Source organism: Musca autumnalis, unplaced genomic scaffold, assembly GCF_047663935.1.
Source record: "Musca autumnalis isolate F117 unplaced genomic scaffold, ASM4766393v1 scaffold_3, whole genome shotgun sequence".
Taxonomy (NCBI): Eukaryota; Metazoa; Arthropoda; class Insecta; order Diptera; family Muscidae; genus Musca; species Musca autumnalis.
Window position 1 is genome coordinate 202,456,631 of NW_027411866.1, and position 19,822 is coordinate 202,476,452.

General features: G+C 36.3%; 1 protein-coding gene across 6 annotated transcripts in view; it reads right to left on the bottom strand.

Moving 5' to 3' along the window:
- The window catches only part of MICAL-like (protein), a 517,823-nt gene that overhangs the window by 249,378 nt on the left and 248,623 nt on the right, over positions 1 to 19,822 (bottom strand). The gene's annotated exons all lie outside the window — the stretch shown is intronic.

Here is a 19,822-nt window from a genome sequence, read left to right on the forward strand (position 1 = left end):
AAACGAAACAATTCTACAGATACAAGACAATTGACCTCACTTTTATTTGAACTTTTCATTCATAATTTTGCGTTTTAATTTTACCAATTTTTGTCGGTTTCTCAAGAAATGAGTAGAGAGAGATCGCACTACTGGTTTAATCATTTCCCATAAATTTTTGGTCAAAATATCCCAAATGGCATCCCTATTAGTTGTAAGTTTTCAAATAGCTTTATTTTGGTGGGATCATGATTGAATCAAAGTAGTAGTAGTTCAGTGGATTAAGCATATTATGCTTGATCTCCTTGTCTTCTACTGGCACACTCGCTCACCCGCCGCTTGTTCTTGATGGTTGGTTCGTTGTTGATCTGGTAATTTGTTTGTTGAATTTAGAGCATTGCAATCAAATTGTCAAATGTCAGGTTTAATGTTTTGGCTAGCTACTTATATGTACTTGCCAGCATCAAAATCAGAAGAAAAAAAAAAAAAAAAAACAAATCACACACATCACATTGCGCTGTTCAGCACATTCGGAAGCTACATTAAGCAGATTTATATGCTGTGGCTGGCTAACGGTTAGATCTTGAAAATGGCCTACAAAAACACCAACCAACAAACAAACTAATCTGTCCGGCCGCTTGTCTATCAAATATTGAGAAATTTTCCATAACATTGAGTTGGTGTTATTACAGCTATTGGTTGGTATTGAAATAATAACATTATAACATTAACCGTTAACAAAATCAATGCCTTGGCTAGCTGAGGATTGAAGCAAAATTATGGTGCAGCAGATTATGATCGTAAGATTAAATGTTATTAAAATGTCAATATAAATACAAATGTTGTGTAACTTTGTTCAGCATTGAGAATGTTGGTTAATTGAAAAATTACACAATAGTTCTGAGATAAAAAAATAATAAATTTAATATTTATGCATATGGGACAAATTGAATATTTAAAGTAACGATAATGATCTTAGAATGACAATTGATTATTGTTTGTATCTTTTTTTTTGACCGAAGTTTAGGGAAAATGCAGCGTACGTAAAAATACTTTAAATAACATTTCCAATCGTTTTGTTTCGTATTTTCCATAGGAACAATACAAAACGAAACATAACAAGGGTTGACCGAACTCGCTGTCTAGTTTCGTTTTGTTTACAGTCGTGAGTACGAACAAAACGAAAAGTACTCAACTTCACAAGAGCAGAGAGAAAACGAAATAGTGGTGGTTGATAAAATTCACTGTGGTATGCTGATGCTAACGTATATGGTTGTTAAGCAATCACATGTGGGTGTATGCCTGAGTGTGTCATTGACCATAACGCACGGCAAACGTTTGCCAAAAATTCTTTTTGTTTCGGTGGTGAATGAAACAACTCGGCAAAGCATAGCCGAAGTACATTTAAGCAATCGTACGGTTTTCATCTTTTGGTTGTGAGAATGAAACGATTCAGAGAAGCTGAAAAGTTTGTGGCTTTGTGTGATTGGTACGGGAATCGTTTTGTTTGTTTACGTTCATTGGGAAAATGTCATGAGAATGAACACTAATCCTCTTGCTAAAAGGCATGTAAACATGGGCCACTAGGCGTTATGTGAAAAGCGTGTAAGGCAATACTTGGATGGAAAATCAAGTGAAAGAAGATACAAAAAGTAAAAAGTATCAGTCGGCTTTGGCTACAGAGATATACTCTCAGCCTATGTGAATGGAAACTTTCATCTACGGACAGATCGAATGTATTTGGTCCATTGCGGAGGAGATATTTGACGGAGTGGACCGACATAGTCCATTATGGAAGCGGATCATATATTTTCGAAAGTCATTTCAGTGGGTCATCGCATAACTTTTGGACCAGTATGCTAGGAAGCATGGACTTGTCCACGGAAAACATAACATCGCTGTAAATAGGACCACAACGAACAGCATCGGTATACATTTACATCTGCGAACAGACACTAAACCACACTTAAGCACAAATGTTGAACTTTTATGGGGGAGGTACCCTAAGGAGAGGACCGATATGGGGTTTTCCACCTGTCGGCCTGTTTTCTCAAGAAATATGGCCTTGCCCGTTAAAAAACTTTTACCGTCGTAATGGAGGCAGCGAATGCAAGTTGCGTCAAAAAAATCAAAGTGATACAAGCAGGCCTGAACGGTGTGGCCCTGGAACTTTCTACGGAATCTAAATACCTCGGCACTATTCTGGACTATTGCTTGTCATGGAAAAGAAATTTAGAGGAGCGAACGAAAAAAGAACTCATCGCACTCTATTCCTGTAAGAACTCCCCAATGGGGATTGAGACCAATGGGGATTGAGACCCCTGGGGATTGAGACCACAGATCATACACTGGTTGTATGTAACCGTGGTCCTGCCCATACTTACCTATGGTGGACTGGTCTGGTGGCAAGCACTTAGGAACAAAGCGTTACTTTCCAAATTATCAAGTGTACAAAAACAGCGTAACTGCTGCTTTAAACGTCATCCTGGATCTCCAACCTCTGGTATCCTAGTCCAGTTTCAGGCGGCGAGAACTGCTTTTAGACTCCGGGAGTCAGGGTGTTGGCGTGGTTCACACTTTGGACACTCGAATGTCCTAAAACTAATTGATAGTCGACTTGAGTTAGGTGATAATGGTTGACTCCTTAACTGTTCTCTTCCCAAGTAGAGACGCATGGGCTGAGTGCATATCTCCTCTGGACGGTCTGGCAATTTACACAGACGGGCCCAAGATGGAAGAAGGTACTGGCGCTGACGTCTACTGCGAGAATCCACTAATTAAAAGCTCATATAAGCTTGACGATAATTGTAGTGTTTTTCAGGCGGAGATTCTTGCTATCAGGAAAGCAGCTGAATTGGTGAAAGGGCTTGAAGGCAGTCTTACAGGACCGGTGACTATATATGTCGATAGTCAAGCGGCCCGCAAGGCTCGCAAGTCATGCACCATAAATTCAAGAGCTATTCTTAATTGTTGGAGAGCTCTGCAGGATATACACGATATCGTAAAGCTATATTGGGTTCCGGGTCACAGCAACATCATGGGAAACGAGGTAGCAGATGAACTGGCTCGAGGTGGCTCTAGGTCTATCGACTTATCAGTTGATGAAACCGTCCGACCACCGATGTGCCACTACATCGGCAAACTTCGGGAGATCTTCAATGAGAAAACACATCAAAGATGGCTATTGGAACCTGGTTGTAGGGTATCCAAGGCAATCTGGACTGTGGTTTCTCGTCGAAGAACGGCTTCCCTCCTCTGACTTGATAAGTTAGGGATGAAAATCGCGGTGGGACTTATAACAGGTCACTGCAGAGTGAGGTCCCTAACTTCAAAATGGGACGACAGTGGCATTGACTACTGCAGACTATGTGAAGATGCGGAGTAGATGGAGACTGTCGAACATCTGCTTTGTATGTGCCCCATGTTGCAAACAAGGAGATACCGTACACTAGGCAGATATGAGATAGACACTCTGACCTTCCTCTCTAACATAGATCCCATCGTCTACTCAACTTTGCCAGACATCTATCATGACTTGTCAAAGGCTCTTAACAACCCTTAATAATCAGACTCTTTTTCACTCTTCCAGATAATTCCTTGGCGTCAATCTCTACATCTCCTACACTCACCACAATCTCATTATCTCTACCCTATCATCCTCATCTCATCAAGCTGCATCAACACTCTATCATCTCCTTCATATTTAAATAGCCTACACAGGATGAACACAGTGGACCAACGGTCTCCGAGTGAAGCAGTCACCTATTCTAATAGAGGGCTGCGCATCCTTAAACCTAGCCTCAAGTGAACTTATCCGAAATTTTGTGTGAGACGTAACCGAAGGCGTGAACAAATATAGTCCATATTCAAATCTAATCTATATATGGTAGATATATTAGGATGTGTAAAATATGGACGCAATCGGTCACTCCCTTCAAGAGTTATCGTGCACACATTTTTTCCGAACATTTTAAAACTTTTGTGGGGGAGGTACCTGAAGGAGTGGACCGATATGGCTTATCTTCGAATTCAAACTAAGTTCGGATAAAATATTACGAAGACCAAATTTTGGACCGAATCGGCAGATCCGTTCGAGAGTTATCTTGAGCTCCAACCACTACACACGGTGTCATAGTGGTTTTTTTTTGCACCTTTCAGGCAAGTTGCTGAGGAAGTATGGTATTGCCCCTGATGAAACTTGTACCGTCGCACAGTGGTTCAGAATCGTTTTTTCCTGGTCAAAATTCTGTAACTTTTGAACGGATAGAGATATATTCATAATTCTTTTTTTGTTAGACAGATAACACAATCAGCTTTCCGACGAATTATAATCGGTCAAGTTCGGTCTGGTAGATGCAGAGAAATTCAAGTCAATTCAAAGTTAAACTTTTGAGTTTTTTAACTATTTTTCATCAAAATATGAGTGTTTTTGTGGTTTTTATATCTTCCTATGTATTAAAGATGGTCAAACACCAACAAACAAACAAAATAATTACCAAAAAAAAAAACTAAAAAAAACGAAAAAAAGTCGAAAAAAATTTTTTTTCAAAAATTTAAAAAAAAAATTACCAAAAAAATTTAATTTTTTTCAAAAATTAAAAAAATTCTCCTTGGGGTTTAATAAAACTTATATAACTCGTATAAAAACTCATATACTCAAAAAAGTTGTAATTTGTGTCAAAAACTGTAATTCATATGGAAACAGTATAGAAAAACACACATTTTTACCCATGTAATTTCTATAAATTGAAAAAAGTGTTATATGGACGGAACGGGACGGGTACAAAAGTATATATGGGCTGGAAGAGGAGACTTTTGGGCATCTTTCCGTGAAAACAGAACTTTGTTCCATGTTGTTCCACAAAAGTTCTAGTCCACTAAATTTGGAATTTCATAAAATTTAGTACCCGAGGTAAAATAAAATAGATCATGTTGTGTAAACGCTACGGTAATTTACTAAAACGATTTTTAAAGGCCAATCCTACTTACCTTACCTTATAAAAAAACAATGAACACAATAACTTTTATAGTTTCAGAGAAATAGCTTCGTCTTTCTCCAGAAATTGGCAAAAATTACGTATTTCCCAAAAATGGGGAAAATGATCGTCTTTAGGGGCACGCCACGCCCACACCTTCCAATATTTGGGCCTAATTTTTTGGTTTCCTTAGTTTCAATATGTTTACTATCGAATCCTATATAGAAATTAAATATCTTTGACAAAACAAAATTTTGATTTTTGGCCAGGAAAATCGATTCCTGAACCATTGTGCGTCGTATGGGAGGCGGTGAATATAAGTTGTTACAACAAAAATCAAAGCGAGTCAAGAGTAGGTCCTTAACTGAACTTGGTAGCGGAAGGTGTGGACCGATATAACCCATCTTTGAAGTTAAACTAAGTTTGGACAAAACACTACGAAAGCCAAAATTTAAACCGAATCGGTTGATCCGTTCGAGAGTTATCGTGCGCCCCAGCCAGCCAGACAGACAAACAGATGGAAGGACATGGGGTTTAAAACCGATGACGATGAGACACATTTTGCCCGTATGAAAGTGTATAAACCCTGGTTAGCATAAATGCTGAGTGTATAAAAAGCTTGGTATTCAAAATTGAGAAATTAATGTCAGATATCAAATGGAATGGAAATCTACTCCTTATTTGGCCTATGGGATAAATTGTCTGTGCGCAATCAGAGCCACTAAAGTAACTTCATCAAGGATGTAAATAATTCATCGAATAATCTTCACAAAAAGGATATAAAATGCATTTTGTTAATTTGATAACTCCTCCCATAAAAAATACCGGCACATCTTAATGTGCATATTTTTACGATCATAAAAACGGCTTCGATTTAAAATAATAATAAAATTGTTTTCACAAAACAAGTGTTTAATTAATATAGTACTATATATGACAAACAATAAAAAAGTGGGGAGTACATTGTTGTTGTTATTGTTAAATATTCATTTTTTTGCAATCGCCTTGGTTTTTATTATTTCTAACCATTTATAGAATGTGAATGAACTGTCTGTCGTCTTGTTGTATTGTAAACATTGGAAATGCCTTCAGCAGCGATGATGAGTCAGCCAATCACTGTTTTTTTTTTTTTTTTTTTAATATTGGTATTTAAAAGATATTTTTAAATGTAGTTCTCTCATTTGTGTTATCAATAATACCGTCAACCGATTCGGATCGTTAATTTTAGAGCAATAAAAACCTAGGGTTTGCAAAATTGATAAACAAAACAAAATACCAAAAAGCAATATCAAATCAAAGTAAATACTAAATTTGTTTTTATTTACATTGATTTTCGTGAGAAGATAATGCAAGGGAAAGTATAACAATTCAGTGGCAAACAAATATTAATGATTTAATATTCGTCAGATTATCATAAGAATGTCGGACACTCCTGCGAATGTCGTAAAATCGCCATTACCTAACATTTTTTTACAGAATTAAATTAATAAACTAATTGGTGTTTGCTTGTAAGCAGTAAACGAACACACACTGCTATCGATAAGACTCTTTCTTTATTTTTATGTACAAGTATAAAATGTTAAACGTTATTCTTATCTAATATGTATTTAAAGAAAGTAGTAGACTTGACAAAGTGCGAACAAACACAAAAAATTAAGCGACAAGAATGCAGTCAAATCTATCCTAAAATACAACAACTGTATTTGCTGCACCCTACATTGGTAATTTTTTAGGGTTTTTAGAAAAATGATACAATTTTTTTTGTTCAGAAACTAATAGTGAAATTGTACGTAGAACATTTCTTCCTTTGTCACTATACCCAAAAAGTGGAGTATTTGAGGGATTTTGACTCAGTATGGAAACATTTGAAGTTCAGGGGCTATGGGCACTTACAAATTTTATAAAATCGAACATTTTTTTTTTGACTCATTTTAAAGTACAGGTATATGTTGCAAACAATTTCCAGTCGATCGGACAAATACCTGAGATATGAGCGTTATAAAGGGAAAACTCATGGTGATTTGTATGTAACATCGAAGTTTCAAACGTTTTTCTCTAAATGGCATTTTTGAATGCGGTGCCCACTGTACCTCGGAAACGGATGATCCAATCTTAATATGTTTTTGTGGGATTATTATACACATAAAAAGCATATCCTTAAGCGAGAGACTTTAAAACAAATTTGATGGATATATAGCGAACAAGTAAAAAAGTATCAGTCGGCTTTGCCAACGGATATATATCCTCAGCCTATGTGAATTGAAACATTCATCTACGGACAGATCAAATGCATTCAGGGCCTTTTCAGCATTTTGTGGCCCTTTTTGAACATTTAAACTTTGCCGACAAAAATGTGTATGAGGATTAAAGTTCGAAAGTGTTGCGGAGGAGGTACTTAAAGAAATGGAACGATATCTTATTTTGGGAGTCCTATCTTTTCGATAAACCAATATACCAGGAAGCATAGACTTGTCCACGGTATACATTTCTAAAGGATCTTCGAACAGACCCAAAATTGCACTTAGACGCAAATATTGAACTTTTATGGGGAGGTACCCAAAGGAGAGGACCGATATGGGCCATTTTAGAAGTTAAACTAATCGGTCGATTCCGTATTGCGACGCGGGTCGTGTCGCATTGCTAGTTGCAATTTTTCCATTAGGTATGGCAAAAGTCGCCCGACGACGTCAAATTCTGTCGCCATAAAGTTCATTTGTTGTCATTAGCTGTTGCCGTGCATTTTTACAAACGAATAAAAAAGAAAAATTGAAACGTAAGTAAAATTTTCATTTATTTTAACTGCATTTATTTTATATTAAATATGTTTTTTGGCGTTTCAGTACTTATAATGGTAAAAATTACTACAAAACAGCAATTTGAAATGTTGCTTGAAAAAATTGATGCCCAGCCAAACGTAGCTCATGGAGTCAGACTTTTGGAAGAAACTAAAGCCACCAGATGAATGGCACAGAGTATGGACTTAAATCCAAACTAAAGAAATAAATGTCTCAAAATAATGAGAACATACAGCTACAGGATGTGGAGCATGACAAGAAATATCATTGTCGCCGACAACGTCCGGGAAATTTGTTTTTGAATAAAAATAGTTTTTATTTTGACGTTTTTCCTCTTCTGTTAATTTGGAAACATTCCAAATTTTACACAGTTTTTCCTCTATTAACTCCAGAACTTCGCTTAATACCTTTGACAATGTGGGTTGAGCCATCCCGATGTTAAAGTCATTGCCATGGAAAGCTTCCTTCTGCAAAAATCCTTAAAGCAGCACACACTTTAAGGAGTGGCTGCAGTGCTGTTGATCTGTGGTTCTTTTAAAGTAATTTTTTAATGTCTCTACTATATAAAAAACAGCGTCTTTTGGAAGCCGAAAATAGGCTTTAAACCTAAAAAATTAACAATTATTTTGATGAATGTTGGAAACCAAACAAACTCACAATACTGACGGCAATTCTAAAGGATTAGATTTATCTCTTAAGTGTCGCCTGATAGATGCTACGTTAACTATATCTTCTTCACTATCATCAAAAAATAGTTCCACTGAGCTTATAATTTTAGAAAACTATAACTTTTGTGTACAACTTATTCTCATATTTGTTTCTAATTTATTCAAATCAAAACAAAAAACGCTCCGCAACATAACCGATAACTTTTTATCGACGATTTTTTTCTACGCTTTACGTAGTACATTTTTTGAATTTTGTTACAGAGACGATAGACGACGCGGCATGACTCGCGTCGGAGTCGGAATAAAATTTGGACAAAATATTAGGAGATCCAAAGTTTGGACCAAATTGGTTGCCCCGTTTAAGAGATATCGGATCGTTAATGCCCATCTTCGTACTGAAACTAAGTTTGGACGAAATATGAGGAAGGCCAAATTTTTGACCAAATGGGTTGATCAGTTCGAGAGTTATCGTGCCCTCCAGCCACTACATATGAGCCCACAGGGGTTTAAACACCTTTCGGGCTGTTTTCTCAAGAAGTATGGACGTGCCCCTGAAAAAACTTTTACCGCCTAAATGTGTCAGCGAATGTTGCTTGAAAGAAAAAACAGCAGGTCTTAAAGTGAACTTATCCGAAATTTTGTGTGAGAGGTACCCGAAGGAGTGGACTAATTCGAACCTGATCTATATCTGGTTAATATATTAGGATTTGTAAAGTATGAACCAAATCGGTCACTCCCTTCACGATTTATCGTGCGCACAATCTTTCCGAACATGTTTGAACTTTTGTGGGGGAGGTACCCGAAGGAGTAGGCTGATAAGGCTTATCTTCGAATTTAAACTATGTTTGGACAAAATATTACAAAGGCCAAATTTTGGATCGAATCGGTACATCAGTTCGAGAGTTATCTTGCGCTCCAACCACCTCACACGGTGTCATAGGGTTTTTTGCAACTTTGGGTCTATTTTCTCAGGAAGTATGGACTTGCTCCTCATGAAACTTGTACCGTCGTATGGGGGCAGCTAAAACAAGTTGTTACAACAAAAATCAAAGCTATTCGAGAGCAGGTCCTAATCTGAACTTATCCGAAATTTTGTGTGGGAGGTACCCGAAGGTGTGGGCCGATTGAGTCCATATTGGAACTACATCTAAGCCTGATAGAAGTTTCACGATGTGCAAAGTATGGACCAAATCGGTTACTCCCTTCAAGAGTTGTCGTCCGCACAAATTTTCCGAACATTTTCGAACTTTTGTGGTGGAGGTACCGAAAGGAGTGGACCGATATAGCCCATGTTCGAATTTAAACTAAGTTTGTGCAAAATATTACGAAATCAAAATGTTGGACCGAATCGGTTGATTCATTCGAGAGTTATCGTGCGCTCCAGCCAGACAGACAGACAGGCGAATGGACGGACATGGCTAACTCAACTCCAAATTATCTGAAACGGATTTCGTCCAAGCATACTTGGGATTTAAAACCATTATTTCGATGAGGCTCATTTTACCCGTATGAAAGTGTATATACACTCGTTAGCATTAATGCTGAGGGTTTAAAAGTGTTGCTGATCGGTTTATTCGTTTTCGAGCTACAGTGGGCACCACAAACATCATTTGTCAGAAAACTATGCAATATTTTTAACAAGTTATGACCTTTCGATTAGTTGCCAATAAGAGCCGTACCTAAAATTTTCTGAGCGACATTTTTGCAGAACATTTCGAAGATAAACAAGTAAGAAAAGCGTTAAGTTCGGTCGGGCCGAACTTTTTATACCCTCCACCACAAATTTCAGCCATTTCGGTGGATTAATGTGGCCACTACCTTCAAAATACCGAAATTCGGAAGGTACCGTTCTATGGGGGCTATATGATGGCGTGGACCTATACCTACACATTTCTGAGGGAAAGTTCTATACGCCTAAAGAAGACTAAATACCAAATTTCAGACATATCGGTGTGATAATGAGGATAAAACGTTCAAAATATCGAAAATCGGAGATATTGTATTATGGGGGCTATATCAACACGTGGACCTATATAAACATGTTATGCTAGAAATGTTTCTTAGCCTCTGGAAACACAAAATACAAAGTTACAACCGATTCTTTGGTCAAATGGGTCTAATACATTCAAAATATATTAAAATGACGCGTACTTTATAAGGGGTCTTATGTGGGGACTATACCAAAACGTGGACCTATATAACCCAACTTCGGTAGGAATGTTTTCTGGCATCTGAAGACACAAAATACCAAATTACAACCAATTCTGTGGTCAAATGGGTCTAATACATTCAAAATATATTAAAATGACGCGTACTTTATATGGGGCCTTATATGGGGGCTATACCAAAACGTGGACCTATATAACCCATCTTTGGTAGGAATATTTTTTGGCCTCTGGAGACACAAAGTACCAAATTACAACCAATTCGGTGGTAAAATGGGCCAAATATCTTAAAAATTCCTTAAAACGACGACGCGTCACGCGTCATTTTGTATGGGGGCTATACGAAAACGTGGACCTACATAGCCCGCTTTCAATACCAAAAGTCCTACGTAAATATAACATATTTTCCCAAAATTTCATCAACCTTCGTCAATCCGTTCGGACGCTAGAGTGATTTCCACAGACGGACAGACAGACAGACGGACAGACGGACGGACATGGCTATATCGATGTAGAATTGCACGCTGATCAAGAATATATATACTTTGTGGGGTCTACAATGATTATTTCGAGTAGTTACAAACGTAGTGACAAACTTAATATACCCCCATCCTATGGTGGAGGGTATAAAAACGTCATCTTGTGGTACATTTATAGCGGCTCTTAAAATAATGGACGAAAAGTACATTGAAGGAAGCGAGTTGAAGGTCGAAGTGCTATACGAAAATAATCTTCATTCGATTTGACTGAAGACATGTCATCTCAAAAATAAGCTAAAACAACAGTGAACAAAGATATAACGCTAATTCCTGATGGTTTACAGGGTTTATAGCAAAAACTTCATCACGCCATAATACGGAAGTTCGACTCACGACGGATCTGTCCTTCGGGGTTCTTAATATCCTCTCCAAGGCCTTTTTTCCCGAAGACTTTCACCTCCATTTTGTTGCACAGTGTAATCGCAGAAGTTAGCGAAATCCTTGAAAGTCAAATTCGCTGCTCGTACACTTTTTTTTTAAATATTTCAATGTTTGAAATCTTTTATACAAAGAGTATTTCTATAAATAAATCATGGAATGTTTTTGCATGGTCCTTAAGTATATTAAAATTTCCGTGATGGTTTTAAATGCTAAAATTATTCCTACGCTTGGGTATAACGACATTACGTCAAATGATATCAATATTTAGCCAATATTTAATTTTTGTTTTGAAATCCACTGCATATTCGATATTATACATATGTATATTGAATTCTTTGTCAAGTGTTTAAAATATCACACATATATTTGGACAATCCATAGCAAGGTGTTATAAGGGATGTCTCCGTCTTTATGCATTTTTGGAAGACCGATATGTTGAAATAGTATCGGGTAGTGTCAAAATCCATAATCGTAATATAATTTTTTAATTAATTTCTCGTTGGAATCGAGCGTGATAATCAATAATCCAACGAGAAATTAATTAAAAAATTAATACTAAAAATGATCTTCGCCTAAAAAAGTCAACATTTTCAAATAACGCAATATAATTTGTTTAATGTAAAGGCGTTTAGAACTAGACGTGTCAGTCAGTCCCAACGCATTTTCTGATTTTATGTTTGTAGAGATTTTCCTCCAGATAGGGTATCAAAATGTCGCCCTTGTCGCCCAACCAACATTTTGGCATTTCTTGTCTTATCTCCTCTGTCTTTGTTATCTAACAAAAGTAAATATTGCAAATATTTCTTACTGAAATAAATATATAAAAGAATAATATTTGCATTTTATTATTTGTTTTGTTTTTATTATCATTTTACCCTATAGTACGTGGTTTCTGCAGGCATTTCCGTTTATCTTTGGCTATTTGGAGATATTTTTTGGTTTTTTAACAAAAATATTTTCTAAATTTCCGTTTATCTAACACCATAAGACAGACGTCTTTACGATACATGCCTTTGATACAAGTGTAAATCTTCTTGGTAGCTATGTACATATGTAGCTATGAATGTGGATATCCGCAGTCAAACAACAATACACATATACGAATTTTATTTCATAGATTCTCTTTTGGAGGTTTGTGGTTCCACTATTGTTTTTTTTTTGTTCGGTTTTTATTTGCTTGCCTATGAGGAAATTGTTTTTAATTAGTTGTTAGATATTTTGTGGTTTTATTATACAACCAACAACCGAGCCAAGAATCAAAGGCTAGCTGGGCTGGCATATTGATGGCTTCTTGAGAAATTCATGGTGGTAGTTTGTATGCGTTTTAATTTTTCAATTAACACTTCATTGTTTCTTTTCGTCTTCATCTTCTTCGATGATTTTACAAGGGGTAGTGGAATTTTGTTTTGTTGAACAATTTTTTATGGTGGCTATTCTCACGCACTTGTTGCCGGTTGTGGTGTGATGTGATGTGTGTTAACCAATTATTTCTTGCATTTCTGGCCTTATCAGGCAAACAAAGAGACTTCTTCATAGGTTCTTAACAAGAAACCACTGACTGCAAACAATAAGACAAAGCAAATTGGGGGGTTCTTAATTTCTCACACAACAAAAAGAAAGAACTCTTGGCATGTGCATGGATTTGGATTTTTTATAAAGTGGAGGGAAGAATGGTGCATTTTATTAGGTGCAATCCCTCACTATGGAGTGCTAATAAAACAACAATAGCACCTAATTATTGGCAGGTATTTGAGATTTTTATAGAAATAGCATTCATTTTATTGAATAACAAATAAGCAAGTTAAAAACCAAATAAAGAAATCTTGGGTCAAGTTCAGCATGCGATAAATCATTGTCAAAGTCCAATTAAAAGCTGCAAAGCTAAAGAACAAACACAAAAAAGTTCCACAAAATTTTCAATCTCCCCATCCACGAAATGTCAACTATTAGTACACACCAAAAAATTTACAAAACAAAAACAGCCACCATCAAGAAAATCACATCATTTTAAACGTTGTAATTAACTAAAAGCCCCAACTATGATGTATGTATCTGCGTTTTAGTAACTGAAGTTCAAGTTATGATGTTTTAGTTTGCCAACCAGAAGAAAAAACTACTGCTAGAGAGGTAAGATGTTGGTAAAAAAAAACCGTTTTTTTTTTCTTCTTCCAACTTCTATAGTTATTCTTTTCACATTCTAGTCGCAAGACTTAACTCCAGCTCAATCTTTGGCAGACGATTAGCGTGAAAATTGTAATGGTAACAAGAACAACCGCTAAACATGTTGAATAAGGTAACAACAAGTAACTCGAAACAAAAAATGAAGACAAAAAAAGAAGAAAAAAAAAACAAAGTTAAAGTTAAAAAAGTACAAAAAAAAAACACAACAAAGGAGGGAAAAATAATTCATAAAAATTGCTGACAACTTAGTTTCATACAAAAAATAGACCAACAAAAATTGTAAGAACAAAGAATTATGATGCATTGGAGCTTGTTGTAAGGTAGAGAACGACAATTTTGAACACTAAATATTGCAAAAAAAATATGGTTATTATAACACTGTGCAACATTTTTAAGGTAATCTTGTACAGACAATACGAACTGAGGATTTTTTGAAAGCACAGACCCAAACGACAAGAAGCCCTAATTGGGCTTTGTTGTGTCAGATCCAGCTCGGATTTTATGGCCCCACCTAAACATGGTTGAATATTGAGTTTTTAAAGAAATTCGGGGCGGTATCTCTGAAACCAATGCGAATCTTCTTCAGACCTCTGAAGTAAATTTGTAGATAAGGAAAAGAATAACATATTTGGAGAAATAATGAACTCGAAAAACTACATTTATTGCCTCAAGTTTCAAAATTTATGCTAAAATTCCACAATTTTTATACGTTTCGCACCGTATCTCCGAAACCGTTGATTTTTTCTGAATATTTTCTTTTGGAAAAATATTCACTGGAATGTAATACACAACTCGTCAGTACATGTCATTGTTGTAAAATGCCTCTATCCCGTTGTTTTCAGCGCGTTTTTCAACGACGATTTAATAAATATGCCAATAATGTGGTGAAATCCGAAATGCTTTGAGATACGTGTTGTAAAAGATATTATGCAAAATACCGCTGCTGAAACGGCATAAAGTAATCATTTTAGAGTTTCAGAATGTTCTGAAGAATTGTTGAGAACTTTATTTAAAAGATTTTTGCACAACGTTCTTTGGTTCAACTCCCAATAGTTTAGCCGATATTGACCAGAATTTCAGCAAGTATGTAAAATTTTCTATATTTTAACGATTTTGATGCCCTAGATGGAGTTTTTCTTATGTGGTCTGTTCAAAAGATAAGTTCTACTAGTTTCGGGCTACAATATTGCTAAAGACTGCAAGGCCAGATTCCTTTTCGTTTCTGAGATAAAGGCCTGATAAATGCAAAAAAGGGTATTTTTTGAAATTTTGCCTGTTAAGGCGAAGGTCATTTTTAATGATTTTTTATTAATTTAGGCCCATAACTTCAGAAAGTATAGACTTGCGCAAGAAAAAAATTGTACCGTCGTAAAGAGAGTCCCAAGTACAATTTACTGAGGAGCTCTCAAACTTCACTTTATCCGAATTTTGTGTGGGAGTTACCGGAAGGAGTGGACCGAAATAGCCCATATTCCAACCTGATACATAATTGAATGAAATAATATGATGTGGAAAGTCTGCAGTAATCAGAAACTCCCTGGGAGAATTATCTTGAGGATTTGCCATGTTGGTTGGTGCCGTCAGGGTTTCTTGGAACTTTTTAGGCCAATACCTCAGGAAGTATGGACTTGCGCAAGAAAAATATGCTACCGTCGTAAAGGGAGTCGCAAGTAAAACTTACTGAAACAAATATCAAAACGATCCGAGAGTAGCCCTTAAACTTCACTTTTTTTCGAATTTTGTGTGGGAGGAACCCGAAGGAGTGGACCGATATAGCCCATATTCCTACCTGATACATAATTGGATGAAATAATATGATGTGCCAAAGTCTGCACCAATCAGAAACTCCCTGCGAGAATTATCTTGCGGATTTGCCATTTTGGTTGGTGCCGTCAGGGTTTCTTGGAACTTTTATGGCAATATCTCAGGAAGTATGGGCTTGCGCAAGAAAAAAATTGTACCGCCGTAAAGAGGGTCCCAAGTACAACTTACTGAAACATATTTCAAAACGATCGGAGAGGAGCTCTTAAACTTCACTTTATCAGAATTTATTGTGGGAGGTTCTCGAAGGAGTGGACCGATATAGCCCATATTCCAACCTGATACATAATTGAATGAAATAATATGATGTGCAAAGTCTGCAATAATCAAAAACTCCCTGCGAGAATTATCTTGCGGATTTGCCATTTTGATTAGTGCCGTTAGGGTTTCTTGGAACTTTTAGGCCAACACCTCAGGAAGTATAGACCTGCGCAAGAAAAAAATTGTACCTTCGTAAAGGGAGTCGCAAGTACAACCTACTGAAACTAATTTCAAAACTATCCGAGAGTAGCTCTTAAACTTCACTTTATCCGAATTTTGTGTGGGAGGTTCTCGAAGGAGTGGACCGATATAGCCCATATTCCAGCCTGATACATAATTGAATGAAACAATATGCAAAGTGTGCACAAATCAGAAACTCCCTGCGAGAATTATCTTGAGGATTTGCCATTTTGATTGGTGCCGTTAGGATTTCTTGGAAATTTAGGCCAATATCTCAGAAAGTATGGACTTGCGCAAGAAAAGAATTATACCGTCGTAAAGGGAGTCGCAAGTCCAACTTACAGAAAAAAATTTGAAAACGATCCGAGAAGAGCTCTTAAACTTCACTTTTTTTCGAATTTTGTGTGGGAGGTTCTCGAAGGAGTGGACCGATATAGCCCATATTACAACCTGATACATAATTGGATGAAATAATATGATGTGCAAAGTCTGCACTATTCAGAAACTCCCTTCGAGAATTATCTTGAGGATTTGCCATTTTGCTTGGTGCCGTCTGGGCTTCTTGGAACTTTTAGGCCAACACCTCAGGAAGTATGGACTTGCGCAAGAAAAAAATTGTACCGTCGTAAAGGGAGTCGCAAGTACAACTTACTGAAACAAATTTCAAAACTATCCGAGAGGAGCTCTTAAACTTCACTTAATCCGAATTTGTTGTGGGAGGAACCCGAAGGAGTGGGCCAATTTATTCCATATTCGAACCTAATCTATATCTGGAAGAAATAATACGATGTGCAAAGTTTGGATCAAATCGATTGTTCCCTTCGAGAGTTACCGTTCACACCATTTTACAGACTAATTTTGAGTTTTTGGGGGGGAGGTACACGAAGGAGTGGATCGATATGACACATCTTCGAACTTAAACTAAGTTTGGACAGAATATTACGATACCCAAAATTATGTTCGAATCGGTTAATCCGTTCGAAAGTTATCGTGCGCACCAGCCAACCAGACAGACGGACGGACATTGCTAAATCGACTCCAAATTGTCTGAAACGAATTTCGTCCAAACATACTTGGGGTCTAAAACCGTTATTTCAATGAGGCTGAGGGTACTCGTATAATTAGGTCAATTGTTCGATGGAATAAATAACAAGTAAAAAAGTATCAGCCGGCTTTGACGACAGCGATATACCCCCAGCCTATGTGAATTGGAACTTTCATCTACGAACAGATCGAATGTATTTAGGGTCTTTTCAGAATTTTGTGGCATTTTTGGACATTTGAACATGGCGACAAAAATGTGGATTAGGATTAAAGTTCAAAAGTTTTGCGGAGGAGGGAATGTACCGACATAGTGCATTACGGAAGTGGATCTTATTTTGAGAGTCATATCTTTTCGATAGATATCGCGCCCTCTAGTCATTTCAATTGGGATTATCGTACACCTGTTGGACCAGTATGCCTGGAAGCATGGACTTGTCCACGAAATATGGACTACAAAGAACAGCATCGGTATAAATTTCCAAAAGATCTTCCAAAAGACCCTAAACTGCACTTGGACACAAATGTTGAACTTTTGTGGGGGAGGTATCCTAAGGTAAGGAAAGAGCCTGTCTTAAAGTCTTAAAGTGAACTTATCCGAAATTTTGTGTGGGAAAAAATAAAAATAATTTATTTCATGTTCAAATCAAGGTTTCGTTGGCATTTTTCCCAACTTCATCAGGAATTTTAATTTGAAAATCCTACGACAAGGGTGCAATACCATGGTACAATTATTGAGGGCAGACCAAAATTTTGAACTCCTACCCCTAATGTTTTCATTGGATCCAATAACCTTGTATATGAAATATTATGACGATCGGTTAAACCGTGCCACCCGAGCGATGTTTGTTTACATAGTAATTTTTACGAGACCAAAGATGCATTTTCGCGAAAATTCTCTAAAGGAAAAAACTTTACCAGCTCATTGTAGTGGCTATAAAATTAATCCTACAAAAATTTGTGAAAATCTTATCGGATTTTTATATAGCTATATAGGGCCCAAAATTGGCCAAATATATATATTGGAATGTAAGTGCATATTTTCTATCTTCTGAAAGTCATTTAGGACTCGTTGACCAATTTCAAGAAAGTTAAGAGCGGTTTAGCCGTAATTTTTCAGGAGATTCTTCTACCTTCCCTCCCAGTCCATGGTTTTGGCTGGCTTATTTGTTTCACGAAATCTATTATTCCTATACTTTCGTGACGTTTGCACCTGATTTCAACTATAAAAATAAAAAAAAAAAACTATAAAAAATAAGCAAAATTTATTTTTATTTCTGCCGTTTTCATAATGAAATATAACCAGTTGTCGTATTTTTAGGATAGCGTTTTTCTTTAGGGCTAAATTCTAATATTTTGCTATAAAAATTTACTATAAAAAAGTTCGGAATGACCTGTTTTTTGGCAAAAAGTTACAAAAACCGAATTTTTTGACGCATGGAAAACAGGATTAACAAACTTTTCTTTTTTATTTGAAAATGTTGCCTTCTATCACTGTTTTCCGCCTATGATAATCATAGACATAACTTATATCTCCTTTAAAAAATTTCACTTGAAGCTAATTTTTAATGGAATGTGCTTACACCTGGGAAATTTTTGCGGATTCTGAAACTACAATGTTCATAGATGAGAAAATTCAAAAAACAAAAAAATCGCTCCGGCGATTTTTTAAATAAATCGCGATTCAAGTTGACACTTTTAAGGGTTTTTTAGGTTATCACGATTTGGGTTGGAAACCCCAAGTCATATCGAAATCGAACTGAAGAAAATGTTGTAGCCATGAAAATTCTCTACATGATTGAATATTATGATAACTTCGTAGGTTTTACCGTTATTGAGATATAGAAGTTCGAATTGGGACAATGCATTGTCTGCATCGCTACCTTATAAAACAATAGGCCTGTTCGATAACTTCGCAAGTAAAAAGTATTTGCAAGTTCTTGCAACTACTTGCAAGCACTACTCAGTTCTCTTTTACTGAACAAGTTTGTTATCGAACAGCATTTTGTAAAAGTTTGTAAAAATTTGCACAAACTTTTGGGTTATCGTACAGACCTAATGTCATACATGGTGCGCCTTAACTAACTTTTAGTGAAAACCGCTTACAGCTGGAAAGTTTTTGCGGATTTTGAAACAGCAAATTTCATAGGTGAGAAAAATGCAAAAACAAGAAAAATCGCGGTCAAAATTCACAATTTTAGGTTTATTTTAGGTTTTCGCAATTTATCTTGGAACCCTCAAGTCCTATCGAAATGGGGCTAAATTAAATGTTGTAGCTGTGACCGTTATGATTTGTTCCTAGGTTTTACCATTTGATGTTCAGGACACAGTTTTAGCTTTTTTGTTAGGGTTTCACGATTTTCTTGAAAACGGTAAGTCTTATCGAAATGGAACTAGAGAGAATCTTATAGCTGTGAAAATTCTTTACAAGATTGGTTTTCGTTATTGTTTCCTAGGTTGTTCCATTTTTGAGGTATATAAGCTTAAATTGGAAAATTGCAGTCATGGCATTGTTTTATAAGGAGGCGATACAGTCAATCCATTGTCCTAATTTGAGCTTCTATATCTCAATAACGGTAAAAACTACGAAGATATCTTGAAAACCAATCTTGTAGAGAATTTTCATAGCTACAATATTTTCTTTAGTCTTATTTCGATAGGAATTGCGGTTTCTAAGGAAAATCGTGAAAACTTAAAAAACCCCTAAAAATATCAACTTGAATCACGCTCCGGCGATTTTTTTGTTTTTTGATTTTTCTCATCTATGAGCATTATAGTTTTAGAATCTGCAAAAACTTACAAGGTGTAAGCACCTTCCATTTAAATTTGGTTCAA